Source organism: Stenella coeruleoalba (genome assembly GCF_951394435.1).
Source record: "Stenella coeruleoalba genome assembly, chromosome: 7".
Lineage (NCBI taxonomy): Eukaryota > Metazoa > Chordata > Mammalia > Artiodactyla > Delphinidae > Stenella > Stenella coeruleoalba.
The window spans coordinates 113163406-113181290 of NC_137153.1; the positions used below are offsets into that span (position 1 = coordinate 113163406).

Below are 17885 nucleotides of genomic sequence, written 5' to 3' on the forward strand. Positions count from 1 at the left end.
TCCCAGACATATGTCTAATGCCCAATATACATTCAGCTAATGCTGACTGAATAAGTGAATGACTGCAGTTAAGCAAAAAACTTAACTGACTAAATAGAACATTTTGCATGTAATATTTTCTTCATATAAAATATTTTTTTTAATTTTGAAGAAAATTACAGATACAGCCAAATCCAATTTTTCATAACAACCATGGGGAAAAGGGCTCAAGCACACATGTACTTTCTACAACTTTAACCACTAATACTAAATATAATCAAAAGGAGGTAAACTACTACCCCAGGGGGAATGGTACTCCTAACATTGTTCAGTTTTAGGACTTAAATCTCCTTAACTGGAAAGAGTGGTAAAGGTATATATAATGCAAATTACAAACATTATTGTCAAATCTTGCACTGGAGTAAAAATAACCGGAAATTTTTTTTGCCAGCCCACTTCTCCCCCCCAAAAAAGAATGTCCACATACTTGATAGAAACACCACTTAACTCCAAATAGCTCACCAAGTGAAGGTTACTGTGAAATACTTCAAATTCCATAAGCACTCAGGACTGCAAAGACTGTGGGAAGAGAATGTTCCAAGCACCAACTAATGATCAGAAGGTACAAATGAAATAAACCCTGATGCATGATGACTATCTAAGGAAGTCTAAACTGAAGACTGAATATATTTGTTCTGAAATCATTAACCAAGCTTCAGCTTCTGAAATACATTAAAAATACTTAACACATTTTATGTCTCAAGTACAAGTGACAGAGATTTATTATTAAAGGTAACTAGTTTCCTTCGCCTAGTTTAGATATATATAAATCTCTATCACATTTCAGACTTCATTTTTGTATTTTGGATTTTTTCTTAATACCAACAATTTCAATTCTTATCATGTGCTTGTTCCCTATGCTAATGAGAACACTAGTTATACTAGCTCAGAATTTTTATTATCATTTTGGGGATGTGACCACCTTTTTTATTCTGTTCATATTTTAACTCAGCAACTTTAATCCTGCGATCAAAGCTTCATTAGCTTGTAAACAAACTGTTTCTCAGGTAAACTGAATTGCCCCACATCAGTATCTTAAGCAAATAAATAAGCACAAAAAAGGCAGAGATTATAAATTAGGGCAGACAAATCTGTATCTAGCCCCACGCCAGTAAAGAGCACTCTATCAATACAGTGAAATGCTAATCTCCTAATTAACAACCTAATTAGGTAATTATGGCTTTGCAGAGGGATGCCGAAATGAAATATGACAACATGGTCACCTCTTTATATGGCACCTGTGGGCCTTTTCAGCTGTCATTGCAAAGAGTGCAATATCAATTTGAACAGATGACAAAGTGCTGTCATTTTTCATTCTGATAATATACAGAATGCTTTGGACAGAAGCAGTTTACAAAATGAAACATCTTGCCTGGTATTTTCCTAATTTAAATATGCTCAAATACTTGGTTAAATTTTTGCATGCTTTTGTATATATGAGAATTACCGTGCATATTTAAAAAAAAACCTAGACATCATGCTTAACGGTACAAGCTGAAACTACTGCCATTTCATTTAGGAAGTATATAATTAGAAAAGAGTAAAAGACACAATTCTTCATGACATTTTAATATTCATACATCCTGAATACTGCTATCACAAAAAGTAAAATTCAAACTTTGATCTTTAATTTTTTTCTTACAAAATTTTTCAAAAGTGAGATAGAAATTCACACTTACACTTTTCCATACCAAAAAAGCACTTACCAAGATACAAATATTCAACTCACAAAAAAAGCTCTATATACCAATGACCAGCCTTACGAATAATAGGCATGTACTCTTTCTGAAAGACAGAGCTGTCACAGGGCTACTCACTGACCCACTGGCCACTAAAGAGGTGATGGTAGCACTGGGACACTGGTACCACCTACACAAATATGACTCTTCTTTCAAGATATTTTTGAGGAGGAGAGGAGAACCTCAACATCATGTATGTCAAGATACAGGAAACCATATCCTAAGTGTAAAACAACTGAGGTTAAAACTAACTTGAAAATACAATCCTATTGGGTTAGCCAAAAAGTTCTTTCGGTTTTTAAGTAAAAATAAAAGATATTTTTCATTTTCACCAAGAATTTTATTGAATAACGTATTCACTGTTTTGTTTCACTACCTTCTGCCATTTTTCAGGCAACTGCATAATTCCATCTTCCCAAAACTTTTTATCTTTTTGAGCAAAGAACTGTTCCAGGTGCCTTTTACGGTCTTCCAGGGAACTGAAATTTTTTCCATTAAGAGGATTTTGTAAAGACCAAAGTAAATGGAAATCCAAAGGCGCAATGTCTGGTGAATATGGCAGATGAATCAGAACTTCCCAGCCAAGCTGTAACAGTTTTTGCCTGGTCATCAAAGAAACATGCGGTCTTGCGTTATCCTGATGGAAGATTATGCATTTTCTGTTGACTAATTCTGTATGCTTTCTGGCGAGTGTTGCTTTCAGTTGGTCTAATCTGGAGCAGTACTTGTTGGAGTTAATCGTTTGGTTTTCCAGAAGGAGCTCGTAAGAGAGGACTCACTTTCAATACCACCATATACACAACATCACCTTCTTTGGATGAAGACCGGCTTTTGGTGTGGTTGGTGGGGGTTCATCTCGCTTGCCCCATGATCTCTTCCGTTCCACACTATTGTACAGTATCTACTTTTCATCGCCCATCACAATTTGTTTTAAAAACGGAATATTTTCATTACGTTTAAGTAGAAAATTGCATGCGGAAATATGGTCACGAAGGTTTTTTTCGCCTTAGGTGGAACCCAAACATTAAAGTGATGAACATAACCAAGCTGGTGCAAATGATTTTCAACGCTTGATGTGGATATTTTGAGTATGTCGGCTATCTCCCGTGTGGTATAACGTTGATTGTTCTCAATGAATGTCTCAATTTGATCGTTATCAACTTCAAATGGTCTACCTGACGGTGGTGCATCCTCCAGCGAGAAATCTCCAGAATGAAACTTCGCAAACCACTTTTGACACGTTCGATCAGTCACAGCATCTTCTTCATACACTGCACAAATCTTTTTTTGCGTTTCAGTTGCATTTTCACCTTTCTTGAAATAATAAAGCATAATATGCCGAAAATGTTGCTTTTTATCTTCCATCTTCAATATTAAAATGGCTACACAAAAATTCACCAATTTTAAGTTTTTTCTTAAATGCACGCTGGTATGATAGCTGTCACAATACAATCTAACAAAATTGTTTCGAATGAAGTTAAAGACAACTAAGTGCTACTACAGCCATCGTACAGAAAAACCAAATGAACTTTTTGGCCAACCCAATATAACTTCAGATCACCTGTATTAGGGAAAACTTTTTGGTCAAAATGATGTGCACTAGCTCTACCCATATTACAAGTTAATTAAAAGGATTTTTTATTTAAAAGTAATTTATGTTTATCAGAGAGTATTTTGGAAAACAGAAAAGAGCATAAAGACCTATAATCTAACCACCTGTTTTTTTCTTTGTGTGTTTGACATTAATTGAGATCATACTTTAGTTTTATATCCTTCTTTCATTTCATATTATATGATGAGCATATTAAGTCACTAAAATTCTTCTAAAACATCTAAAATGCTTGTACAATATTTCCATTCTATGGCTTTTCCATTTCTCTTACCTCTTTGTTGACTACTAAAGTTGTTTCTAATTTTTGCTATTATAAATACTTCCACAGTGAACACCTTTGAACATGAATATTTTTCTACATTTCTGTTTATTTCTTTAACAAAGATTCTTGATTTAAAAAAAAAAAACAAACCCTAGGGTTCCCCTGGTGGCGCAGTGGTTGTGAGTTCGCCTGCCAATGCAGGGGACATGGGTTCGTGCCCGGGTCCGGGAAGATCCCACATGCCGCGGAGCGGCTGGGCCTGTGAGCCATGGCCGCTGAGCCTGCGCGTCCGGAGCCTGTGCTCCGCAACGGGAGAGGCCACAACAATGAGAGGCCCACGTACCGCAAAAAAAAAAAAAAAAAAGAAAAAAAAAAGAGAGAAGCAGCATTTTAGATCTGAACTGTTCTCCACTGGAGTCTGCCAGTAATCAGTTGTGCAGCTTTAAGCATGTCAATTAGAATCAGAAAGCTTGGCATCCTGAAAAGACCTCACCAAGCCTTCAATCGTGCTCCCTCATTATCATCCAGAGGGCAAAAAAGATACAAAGATACTTGTAAGTGACTTGACCAAAACCAGAAGGCTGTTAGTGGCATACCTGCATTCAGAATTCAAGTCCCTCTCAGTCTAGTGCACTTTCTACTAAACTGTAATTCACTGGGCACCAATTTCTTCATCTCAAGAGATTATGATAACCCCCCTTGTTCACTTCATGTACTGTAGAGAGTACCAAAGGAAACAAGAGATCTGGCAGCATTTAAAGTGCTAAGGGCACAAAAGTATTACAAGGTCATCATCACCTCATCCAAACCCCATCCCTCCAGAAATTCAGCCTGATCATACAGTAAAAGCATTTACCCTGCCACTTCCCCAAAGATATCAGTATGAGTCAAATACAACACCCCCTCACTCTAGCAATTTACCAGTAGATTTCTGATCAATAATCACCACAGGCATTGTACCTCCTGCTTTGAACAGTGGGTATCAAAATTTCAGTGAGCAGGTAGGTCAGAGTTCACAATCAGGCAGCCTAAGACTGTACACAGCCCACAAATGTGTTTTGGTCTACATGATAATTTTTTTAAGGGCAGTTTTTTAAACTAAATACATTAAAATCCAGATTTCCAGCATCTCTTGAAAACAATCGGAAGATCTAGAGATACTGGGTCCACTTCCTCACACGGCGACAAGCAACTGGAGCTGAGTAGTGACTGCTGCCTTCAGACTGACTGGTCATGGCCCTCCAGTTCACAAGATCTGTCCTACTCTTTATATTACATCATGGGCATTTGAGTTGGAGACTCCTCAGGTAGAGTTCAAAAGAGAACTAAATTAATAAATATTTGTTTACTCTTTTGGCCAACTTTTTTTTTTTTTTTTGCATTATCAACTCACTAGCTGTATGACTCTTGGGTAACACACTTAACCACTAAGGCTTAGGCTACTCGTGTTAAATTGGTAATACCCTAGCTCACAGAATCATAAAGACTGAAGGAAATAAGGTATACAGAAACATTTAACGATGACTGTAAGCACTCAATTACTTTAACACAAGCTAAAATGTGCTAACTTTTGAGTGAAAAACTTCAAACTCACAGAAAACACAAGGTCAGGGTACCTCCCATAAGAGAAACAATGTAATGTGACCGAATTCTTTGTCATAATAATTTGACATCTATTGCTGCGTCCTTAACAATAAGGCCTACACATCAAAATAACAGATTTACAGCAAATTCAGCTGAAGCATATATAATCTACTGAACTGCAATAGTTTCTAAAGTCTTCAGTTATGAGTCAATAAGCAAAACAAACACCCCACTTAAGTATATATATTTAACGAGACAGATGAGGTGATGAGTTCCTTGAGCGCAGAAGCCATGTTCATTCCTCATTATTCCTACTGCCCAGCATGGTGATGGGCACGTTGAAGCTAGGGCTCAAGGGCTAGCTCCTCTCCGAAGCCACAAAGACACAACATGGCGTAGTACCAAAGAGTGGAGTTACCAAAGTCTGGCAGATAATCCCCTCTACTCTCAGCTCCAACAACTGCATAAACTAAAGGAATTCATTTAACCTCTGTGCTCTAGTTTCCTCATCTGTAAAATCAGAACGGTAATAACACCATCCTGTAGAGGAATGAATGAGAATGCATTTAACACAATGCTGGCACACAGTAAGTGCTCATTAGCTACCATTATCAGTGTTTCCTCCTTTGTGCTCCACAGTAACCTGTGGGGACTGCTATCTTAGTACCTACTATGCTTTGCTATGGTTCACCTGCACAAACATGTCTGCCCCATGGGAGTGTCAACAACCTCAGGGTGGGGACCTGGTTATACTCCTTTTTGTATCCCTGGGTCTAACATTTTCCCTGGCACAGCCGAATGAATCACAGATCTTCAAGGTATTTATTAACAGGAAAGGTTATGAGCAGAAACGGGAAGTGACCTCTCTTGCCCAACACACACGCCCTGACTCTGACCCCCTCCTGACCCTCCAACTTTACTTCCCAGTATTCCCACTGAAAGAAGCAATGGTTTGATTTATTCAGGCTGGTCTACTCACTACTCTAAAACCATGCCGCAGGCATTGCATCTTTGCATCTTACAGCTATTTTCAGGGGAACCTTGCCACAAATCAGGCCCTTTACCCACATTAGCTCACAACACTTCATGAAGTCTCTATCATCCCCCATCTCAAACTATACTTGAAGGAAATGATACTTAGAATTAAGAAACTTGCCAAAGGTCACATATCTAGTAAGAGGAAGGACCAAGAATTGAAGCCAGCATCCATGGTTGTTCTCTACAGAACGTCTGGTCCACTCATTCAACGTTGAGCTGACCCACCTACTACCTTCTTGCCTTGGAAGATTAAGGTCTTCTCTACATTTAAAGGACTATCTGACATTCATATTGACATTGATATTTTTTCTCTTGTATACCTGTTTCAATATGTATTTGCATACAGAGAGCTATGGTGTGAGAAAAGAAAAACACATAATGGAAAAGGCACAGATGTAGGCATAAGACAGACCTGGGTTTGAATCCTGGCTGTCTCATACCAGATGTGTAATTTATCCTGAGCCTTCCTAATCTATGAATTGAGGTTAAAATGATTAAACAAGAGAAACCTAATATAATCTCCAGTATAGTAAATAACAAAGCTTAGTTAACCCCACATTATGAAACATTACCTGGACATAGTACACTCCTCAAAAGTGAATAACGCCCCCTCTTCTGTGCTACCACTGGATCACAGAAAGAACTCTCCCGCAGTGTACATACCATTCTGTGTTCGAATTATTTCCTTATCTCACTCACTAAATTGAGCAGACAAGAACTGAGTCTTATTTATCTCTACATTGTCTAGCATGGTACCTGGTATATATCCATACTCAGTAGATGTTTGCTAAGTGAAATAATTGTAGATATAATAATGAGTGTTTATAGGATTCTAGAAAAGAAATCATTTCCAGCTGAGATTGCCCTGAACTGGTTGAGGGAAGGCCAATTTCAGCTGGGCCGTGGTAACATCTCAATAGGTGGGAACAGAAAAGGAGAAATCTAGGCAGAGAGAAAGTCCTACAAAAAAACAACGAACAAAGGAAACAACAAAGGCATCTAGGTCCTACTTAACCAGAGTAAAGGATCTGGGTAGGGGGCCTTTCGAAGCGTAGCTGGAAAGTTAGCCAGGAGCCAGGAGGTGTAGAGGAATGTGAGTACACTCAGGCATCACAGGAGATGAAGGAAGGTATGAACACAAAGCTGAATGGGAAAGGGGCCGCCTGCATGCCTCACAGGCCCCAGCAACCTTGCAAATGTGTAAACTGAAAAAGATAAAACAAATATCAATACTTCATCAACAACTCTTTCAGCGTTTACTGAGCATCTTGTGCGAGCTCACAGAATATGAAGAATAAAACATGGTGCCTTCTTTTCTGCTGTTTTAAATTAGGAATCTACCCCTTCTGCTTGTCAAAATATTGATAGAATGAGAACGTTGACTTTGCTTTAACCGACGTTTGTAAACACCTGTCTCCATTTGACTGTTCACACATGGGGAAGTTTTGAACTTTGCTGGGTTTGGTTTATAACATGATGCTTTTGCACAGTGCCAGGTATTGGGAGAGGCTTCAAAAATCACTTCATTCAGAATGAAAATTGAGCCAATCTCTGAGTCAACTTTTGGGTCTCCGGTTAAAGTAATACTCTTGCTTAAACTAAAATGATTTTTTTTTTCCCCAGCCTTAAACAGGTTTGGAAGACTCTATGCCACTCCCATAAACAAAAGGCTGAATCAAAGTTCCAGCAGCACTCTGGCTAGAAAAAAACAGTTCTGCGAGGCTGTTTACCCCTTTGGGGCAAAGGAGCTAAGGGGAGCTGGGAAACAGGGACTGCACAGACAATGCTTTAAAAACTTGATTTTCTCGTTATGAAGATTAAGACACCTAGATGTTGCCGAGGGTACAGCCAGAAACTGCCAGAGTCAACAGTACCCTCCCCAAACCCCAATTCTACCAAGTCCACTAGTTTCTACTCCCCCAAATCACACACCCAGCTGTCAGGCTCATAGCTGCCTCCACGAAAGGGCCAGAAAACGGATGCTCAAGGGAGACCAGAGCAAGGGCCAGACAGGCTGCCCGCTGGGCAGCGCCGAGCGCGGGGGAGTGAGGAAGGCCGCCAGGCTCCTCGGGTGGGCTGGCGGAGGTAGCGAGCGAAGGAGCTAGAGGCTGGGGCAACCTTTACCTGAAGCTGCTGCCACACTACGGGCCGGGTCGGCCCTGGGACACGTTCCTGAGGGGATGGCTCGGCTCCCCCGCGCCTCCCGGCCCCTGCCCGAGCTCCGCACTCTCGGAATCCTCGGGGACTGGCGCTCCTCCCGGCCGGCTCAGCAGCCGCTTTCCGGGCTCGCCTTCATGCCCCTGCCGCTCACCGCCGCTCGCCAGCTGAGCAGCAGCCCTGTTGGCCCCGAGCCCCGCCACGACCCGGAACCGCACTCCGCGCACCGGAAGTCCCTGACCGGGAAGAAGCCGTTGGCTGGGGACGTAGCGCGCAAGCCCCAGAGCCAAGAGCAAGGAGGGAAGCCCTCACGGGGGGCGGGGCCGAACGGGAGGCCGTGCGCGTGCGCACCACTTCCCCGCCTCCGGCCAAGGCCTGGGTGGGAGGTGAGCTGGGAGTCTGGCAATGTACGTTGACCTCCGGGTTTGGGTTGGGTAGAAATCAGCGTCAGCCTTCTCCTTCGAATTTCTTCCTCTCTCTCCCTGCTTCCACGGAAAAAAGCCTTTGGTTCCTCCAGAAATGAGTGATGAGGAAGACCTGGGTTTAAATGCCAACTCTAACCTGCTGTGTATCCTAGGACAAGACACCTCCCTTCTCTGACCCATCCATACAGTGGTTCCAATTTTAAGTATTGCTGTGAGAATCGAATGGGATGATGCTCTAAAAACACTCAGCACAGTGCCAGACACTTAATAAACTTAGTAAATGTTAGTCATTCTTATCTGTAAAATGGAGATAATTATCTTCCCAGAACTGCAGGGAGCTTTCCATGAGATATGTGGACCCGACGCAAACAGGAGCTCATTGCTGGTGATCTCTCTCCCTCTCTCAGGGAATCAGTGGGAGAAACTAGTGTGAAGGGGAAAGAAGGACTCGAGCAGTGCAATGATATCCCTCCTACCTGAGAGGTAGTCTGGAACGTCTCTCTTAAAAATGCACCTTAGGAAAAGAAAGAAAAAAAAAATCAAGGCTGAATTTCAGCCCAGGGGGGATGTTACCCAATATTAAAGTCACCTGCAAATACACCATGGATCCACCCCCTTGTATTCAAATATATGATTGACGTCTTAGCTCACATGGAGAAAAAGAAATGCACCTTACCACTCAAATGTGCTTTCTGCACACACACCACCCCAGTTTCATCAGGGGCTTGTTGGAGGTGCTCTGCCAAAGCAAGGGTGTGAACAAGGTTGGATATTCTGTTTTCTGAGGTCACCAGTTTATCTGTCCCCTCCTAAATATGAATCTTCATTTTTCACTTGTCTCTTGACCTCCAGTCTGAAGCACAGTTGCCTGATTGTAAAAAACTCAACTGGACCCACTAAGCTTTCTCTCTACAGGTTCTAAGGAGTAAATACCCACTCTACCACTTACAGTTTTTATCACTTCATCTCTCTAAGTTGCCTCTCTAAATTTCCTTATCTGTAAAATGGGCATGACAAAAGTTCTAATTAACCTCACTGGGGGGTTTGTGGGGATTAAATGAGCTAATACATATAGCTCACAAAGAATAGAGCCCGGCATGTAGCTAACATTTACTAATATTTGCATAAAATGCCTACCACTTTTACTACACGTCAGTCAGTAAACAGATACTTATTGAGTACCTATGTATTAAGCCTATCCTAGGCACTGGAGATTTAGTGGTGAAAAAGCCAGATAGGGACTCCACCCTAAAGAAGCTTACAGTAAAGTCTGACTATGAATTTGAAATAGTCACTGCAGTAAGTTGGAGTGCAGGGAAATATGATAAGGTTTCAGGAACACTGAGGGCCCCATTGAGAATGGAGACTCTGAATTTATGGTGATACTAATATGATGGTTGTTTGATTTTTCTATAGTTAGTTTGAACAATTAAGATACAGGCACACAAAAAAATGAGCAATTGGGTTAATCCCAGGAAGACAGTTTGCCAGACAGGTGTGATGGGGTCAAGGAGTTTAAGATCTCAGCTTTTAAGAGTGCTTAAAACAAAAGGCACAGGATGGATGCTCAAGATGTTAAGTAAGAGAATTCTGGAAATGCTCATGACACTGGCCTGAAGGTCCCCAAACAGGTGTAATGGAAGTCACTGATGGTACCAGGCAGAAAGATGGAGGGTATCCTAAGAGATGGGCGCCTTGAACAACATCAGATGAAGAGCCATCCGAGAGTGGGGTCCTGGCTGAAGTGCAAAGGAGGAAAAAGTTTTTGAAGATGAGACAGTGAAGGAACTGAGATGCCATGTGGCCTCAAAAGCTCTCAGGATGAGGGATGGACATGAGGTGGAAAGGAAACCAGGGGTGCTTCCCAAGCCATTCTACAACTGAGGAAGGTAGTTAGATGAGGAGAAGTGATGACAGGCCAACTGCATGGCTTAGCCTCCAAGGAGTAGGAATTGTATCAGAGAGTGGAAGTGGCTTTAAAAAGTAGAGCTTACATTGACCTATCTCTTGACCTAGGGGTGCATAGGACTAGGACCCTGACAACTGACACACTCAGAAAAATTATATTTTTACAACATACTGAATGTGCTGGGCCAGGGACTGGTTGGGGACTTTGGTAGACATGAGGGCACAGGGACCAGTACTTCAGCATACCTGTGACAATCAGGTTTTCCATACTTCAGCTCCAACTTGGAAAGGAGGTCATGATAAGAGACAGGGGTTCCTTTTCTTCTGGTCCCCAGGACTAGAATGGGAGCAATGGACAGAAGTTCAAAGACACCTACTAGGAACTTCCCTGGTGGCACAGTGGTTAAGAATCCACCTGCCAATGCAGGGGACACAGGTTCAATCCCTAGTCCGGGAAGATCCCACATTCTGCAGAGCCACTAAGCCCGTGCGCCACAACTACTGAGCCCACGTGCCACAACTACTGAAGCCCACGCACCTAGAGCCTGTGCTCTGCAACAAGAGAAGCCACTGCAATGAGAAGCCCGCACACTGCAACGAAGAGTAGCCCCCGCTCGCTGGAACTAGAGAAAGCCAGCATGCAGCAAAGAAGACCCAACGCAGCCACAAATAAAATTTTAAAAAAAAGACACCTACTAGCTGTGTGGTCTTCAACAAATGATTTGCCTTCTGTGTATCTGTCTCCTCATCTAGGATGTCTCCTCATCGTGAACATCCACTGAGGTAATAATGCATGGAGAGCACTTGGAACAGTGCCTGGCACACAGGGAGTGTTCTGTAAACACCAGCTCCTATTGCCCGCTGCACTGAGACAGGCAGCAAGAATCAAGACCTCTTATACATTTGCTTTCCTCAAATGCAATTGCTGGTGTAATTCCTGCTCAAGCCTCAATTGCCCTTTCTCTCTCCACTCAGTAAACTCCTACTCTCTCTTTCCCTCTCTCCTTTCTTGTAAGTGGCTTAAAACAACAACCATTTATTATTTGTCAAGATTCTGTGGCTTGGTGGGTGGCTGTTCTGCCAGTCTTCTTGGCTCCCTCGTGCACATTCAGTCAGATGGCAGTTAGAATGGCTGGAAGGTCTCAGATGGCTAGAGGTGTTGGCCAGGGCACCTTGGTTTTTCTCCTTGTGGCCTCTATAGTGGCTATTTTGGGTTTCTACATAACAGAGTGGTGGGATTCTTAAAGGATAAATCCCAATGCGCTTTTAGAAAAATGTTTTTATTAAATATATATTGCCATTTTAACCATTCTAACCATTAAGTGTATATATTTTCTTTTTCTTTTTTTTTTTTTGGCTGCACCATGCAGCCTGTGGGATCTTATTCCCCGACCAGGGATCAAATCCAGGCCCTGGCAGTGAAAAAACCGAATCCTAACCACTGGAACGCCAGGGAATTCCTAAGTATATTCTTTTTTTTTCTTTTTTACCAATACCACTGCTGCTGTGGTAGACTTTTTATTTTATTATTTATTTATTTTGGCTGCATTGGGTCTTCGTTGCTGCACACGGGCTTTCTCTAGTTGCAGCGAGCGGGGGCTACTCTTTGTTGCGGTGCTCAGGCTTCTCACTGCGGTGGCTTCTCTTGTTGCGGAGCACGGGCTCTTGGCGGGCGGGCTTCAGTAGTTGTGGCACGCGGGCTCAGTAGTTTTTGGCTCGAGGGCTCTAGAGCGCAGGCTCATCAGTTGTGGCGCACAGGCTTAGTTGCTCTGCGGCATGTGGGATCTTCCCAGACCAGGGATCGAACCTGTGTCCGCTGCATTGGCAGGTGGATTCTTAACCACTGCGCCACCAGGGAAGTCCCCCAGGTATATTCTATTCATTCTTGAAAACCAAATTCACATACTGCTTCTCCTCCTCTAGGAAGTTTTCCGAGATCACTTCTCCCTAACAGGCCACATGAAGAGCTTCATTCTCTGTATTCAACATTTATCACATTTTCTGTTATTCTTTCAATACACATCTGTCTCTCTGACAGGCCATGAGCAAAGGAACATTTCTTTCTCTCTCTCTCTCGCTCTTTTTTTTAATATACTTAAAGCTTAAAACACCATAAACACTTGGTAAAATGCATGTTAAATGAAAAGTTACTCAAAACATGCACATGAAATGAAACAACTGGAAATCTTACATTGTTAAGCAGAATTCACATATGGAAAAATCCACTTTTCCAAATCTATGACAACAAGCTGAGAGTGAACATAATAAGATGAGAGGAACTTTCTTTCAAGTCCTGCCAGAGCTGTGGGAAGAGGGAGGCACCTTCTAGTTTCTCTGCAAATGTGTGTTCTTAATATTTTATATGTGTGATTATGTTTCCCTTCTATTTTCCTAATTTTAGTTTCCTCTCTTTTTGAAATATATTTTTCCTCCCATAGGGAAAACAGGCATTTTTGCTCCTATGGTACAAAGCAATTTCAAGACAACAGTAAATTAAGTGTCAAAAATCCATTCAAACTATTTGAAAGAAGCCTCCAAGAAATGGACACTTTCAGAGCAATATAGTATTTTTTTCAAATTAAAATAACATTTCAATGTGAAGAATTTTTTAAAGCTAACATATTGCTCATAATAAGGTGAGTTTGGTGGGTGGAAGGGAAGCACAATATTAACCAACCAGGAAATCTTAAATATAACACTCTGCAGATACTATTTAAGTATAGATCAGTTCTGGGGTTTTGCAGAGATTCCCTGAGCTTTGTTCTATTGTCTTTTTGTGCTGAATATTATTTCTGGTATCCTTTTTTACATGCTTGGGGTGAAAATGAAACATCTGGCTGGTATTTTAGTATCTCTCTGGCTACATTTATGGATAAATGTAGTCCCTCCCTACATCCAGGCTCTATAACCAGCTTCTAATAGTACCTTTTCTTGCTTTAAAGGTTAGCTAGTCCTGTGAGTTCCAGCTCCTAAATTAATTGATGTTAACAGGACTTAGGATGTAAGAAAACAGACTCGTGTGCTTTGTCGAATGCAACTTCTAAGAATGCATAATTAACAGTGTCTCCATTAATATACAGTATGTTCAACACTGAGACACCGCTATCATAAATAAAGGTAGACATGGATAAATTTATAATTAAAAATGCATTAGAAATTACAAGCATAATTTATTTACTAATGTGCACTGGAATAAATTTTATGTGTAATATTTTAAAACAGGGCATTAATAAATAATAGTGAACATAAAATGTTTTTGCAGCTAAAAATATTTCATTAAATATTAGAAGTGAATTTGCTGCAGAGCTATCATTGCTATGAAGTAAAGTTTATGGAATACAATCACAATGTAGAGGACTGTTTCTTGGGTGTATTCAAAATATCAGAAACAAACAACTGTTTTTCTTTGAAAGTTGACAAGTAGGCTATTCAAAGTAGTGCCTGCAAATGTTTTAAGAATAAAAGTTTAGGATGTCCAAATAGTGAATAATTGATCATTGCTTAAAACAGCCAAGATCCTTCTGATCAAGTACATTTACAGTTTAGTACATTCCAGTCTTATCTACCTGGTTGTTTGGCCCACACTAATTTGGAGCAATTTCTCCCACCTGAGAACCCTATAGGTGTTTTTTTTCAAACTTTCTCTTCAAAACTGACCTTAGCTTGCATTGTGGTTTTGCTCTTTCAAGGGCAAACAATTCCTAGGTGCCAGGCACTCTCCTAAGAGCTCACATGTTTTCCTGACTCCACGCTCTTAACCACTTCACTCTACTGACTCTGTTATTTTAATCTTATATTTATTTCCCTTTCTGAGTGTGCACATCGGGTGTTTTCAATGAGATTGTAAGTCCCACCATACCAACCATATCTGTTTGTCTGATGCCTCTGGAAAGAGAGCTTACGTTTATGGGTAGTATTTTTTGTAGTGGGGGGACTGTTTGTTTGTTTTGTTTTTTCCAGGCAGGAACGTAGTAGGTGAATAACAATGAATGGCATCCATCATTGGTTGAGCCTTGTTCTGAACCTGGCACAGATATACCTAACGGCTTTAGAGACAATGTAATTGAATCCTCACAACAGTCCAATAAATAGATACTGTTCTTATGCCCATTTAACAAATGAGGAAACTGAGCCTCAAAAAAGTGAAGTCACTGGCTCTAGATCATACAACTAGCAACTGGCTGACTTGGAGGCCCCAAGATCTATAATTCCCCTAATAATCAGCAGCCACCGTTCCTAAAACAACCATGTCATTTCCCTAAATCATGTTGCTGTCTAGCATCTCACAATCCTTTCAGCTGGATTTTTTTTCTTCCCCCCCATTGATATCTAATCTAAGGCCTTCCTGCTCCCGTTTACAATAATTCCCTGACGTCCTGTCCTTAGTAGACAAGAACTGATCTTTAAAACACATGAGCAATATCCCTTTAGATGTTTGAAGATGGCTATTAAATTCTCCTTAACCTTCTTTTCTCCATGATACGGTATTAGTAACCCCACTTCTTTTAGCCTTTTCTCACAGGGACTCCTTCTAAAGTATTCCACACCCTGAGCCACACTCCTAGAGAGTGGTTTCTGATTTTCCATATCACAATTCATTATCGTCACTTTCAAAGAGCATTTATTAAGCTCCCACACGTGCATGTGACCTCTGCTGGAATTTATACAAGCCAGGAAAGCAAAAGAAGATATCTTGATGGAATCACTCTAAGAAGATGTCTGGGTCCCCAAATAGTGTTCTTTCAAATCCTTCCTGTTACTCCATCATCTTCCCACCTCACCTACCTCATGAGGGGATGATTTACTAAACTAGAAGCAACCTGAGGCAGAGACATATTTCAGTCATCATAGCATCCCTGATGGCTGGAAGAGGAGGAACAAAATAGTAGATGCTCATTATAAATTTGTATTACAGTAGATAAGGATTACCCTTGATAATCTGTCCTAGGCTAACATGCTCCTTCACACATGTTGGGTGACCTTAGTTAGAATAATTATCTCTGCATCGATGGTCCAGAAAAATTGTAATGTGTGTTCAGTATTTCCTGAATGAAAATTAAACGAAGTGGTTGTTGGGACTTCCCTGGTGGTCCAGTGGGTAAGGCTCCGCACTCTCAATGCAAGGGCTCTGGGTTCCATCCCTGGTTGGGGAACTAGATCCCGCATGCATGCCGCAACTAAGAAGTCCGCATGCCGCAGTGAAGATCCCGCGTGCTGCAACTAAGACCTGGTGCAGCCAAAATAAATAAATAAAACACTTAAATAAATACATATTTTTTTAAAAATGAAGTAACTGTTGAATGTGTGAATACTGTCACCCAAATGACTTCGAGCAAAAACAGTGCCTACAACAGTCATGAACAAATGCCAGCTCAGAATTAAAAAGACAAAACAAAACAAAAAAACAGGCAGCCTGAAGGCTGAAACCAGCCCCCACCGTCTTGGCCTGCTGAGGGCTTTTCTGCTTCCCTTGAAAAATTGAAAAGATGTGGCAACGTTGGGTCCACAGCCTACTTGTCAACAATCAGGTGAGTAGTGGCTGTCCTCCTGCTGGGGGGTGGCCGTGATGCAGGCCAGGCATCAGCCACCATCCATCAAGACACTTGGACTGTAGCTCGCTGCACTCATTTGCAGGATCTTCCTGGCCCTGTGGTACTTGAATCTGAGCCCCTTGTCTGGCTTTATGAAATAGCCTAAGAACGAATTTCTGATTTTACATCACAGGGGTATTGATGATGAGGGGTATTGATGGTAGTCCAGGGGGAAGTCTCAGAACCTGCTTCACCTGGGAGAAACTGTTCTGTCCAAACACTGAAGAGACTATAATTCCCAGCAAAATCTGGAGATTATACTGGAGAAGGAGGTTCTAGGAAATAAGGGGGTAGGGCTGTAAATTATTCATCTTTGTATTTCCCAGTTCTTTGCCAAAATCTCAGTACAAAAATGTTGCTTTAGGGCTTCCCTGGTGGCGCAGTGGTTGAGAGTCCGCCTGCCGATGCAGGGGACACGGGTTCGTGCCCCGGTCAGGGAAGATCCCACATGCCGCGGAGCGGCTGGGCCCGTGAGCCACGGCCGCTGGGCCTGTGCACCCGGAGCCTGTGCTCCTCAACGGGAGAGGCCACAACAGTGAGAGGCCCGAGTACCGCAAAAACGAAACAAAACCCTAGCCTTAGCCAGAGCCCCACCACAGCCGCTTGGGACTCACCCCAGCCTGGCCTACCCCTCCTTCCTGATGGGGATGGGAGTAGGGGAGTCAGACAACTCAGCTGTGACAAACCTAAGGACAATTCCGTTTAATGCTCTGCCCACATCACGGAAAAGCAAGTTGATTCTCTTAACTGGCAAGTCATTAAAAACTAAAAAAGCATGAACACATTGGGTGTGACTTTTTCCACGTTATCAATTCTGGGTAAAACATTGCTCGTGCTGGCCATTGCAAATTACCTTTCAGGAGCCAGAAGGCAGCATGGAAGAAGCGTTCTGCTTAGAGGACAAAGGGAAACAATGCCTGCGGAGGACACTCTGGAAGGGAGAAGGGAAATAAAGAATCAGAACTTCATTATCACCAAGAAAATAGTGTGGTTTGGATTTGCTGTGTACAGCATGCTACAAAAACAGAATAAGAATTTAAAACTTGGCTTAGAATTTCCTCCTCACATTTATGGAATACTTACTTTTTTTTTTTTTTTTTTTGCATGCACCATCTCCTTTAATGCTAACACTGACCCTAAGCAGTAGCTACTATAATTGTACCTACTTCAGAGATGCAGAACTGAGGCTTAGAGAAGTAAATTGTTCCAGATCACGTGCAAAGCAGATATTTAAACTCAGGTGTGCTGAAAGCGTCACCTCAACTACAATACACCTATCTGTCTCATAGGAAGACCTTGTGAAGATCAGGTAGGAGAGAAGGTTAAACAGAAGTTGTGCTAATCACTGCATGTTAAACATCCCCTGGAAACACAGACTTTCCTGAGTAGAAATAGTCATCTTCCCCCTACCCTTTTTCAGGCCCTTAAAAGAATACCCAGATAGTAAGATGGTTTCTAACTGGAAGGGGTTGATGCTAAACCACAAAACATTTAAGCCTTATCAACAAGTTTTCCTATGCTATATTTTAT

The 17885-nt window shown here is 41.6% G+C and overlaps 1 protein-coding gene across 6 annotated transcripts in view; it reads right to left on the reverse strand.

Annotated features, from left to right (window-relative positions):
• MAPKAP1 (MAPK associated protein 1) overlaps nt 1-8631 on the reverse strand; it is a 230461-nt gene extending 221830 nt beyond the window's left edge. For all 6 annotated transcript variants that reach the window (XM_079925849.1, XM_079925852.1, XM_079925850.1 and 3 more), the window contains exon 1: nt 8399-8631. The gene's annotated coding sequence lies outside the window, so the exon portion shown is untranslated. The remainder of the gene's footprint in view (nt 1-8398) is intronic.
• Nucleotides 8632-17885: the final 9254 nt, after the last annotated feature.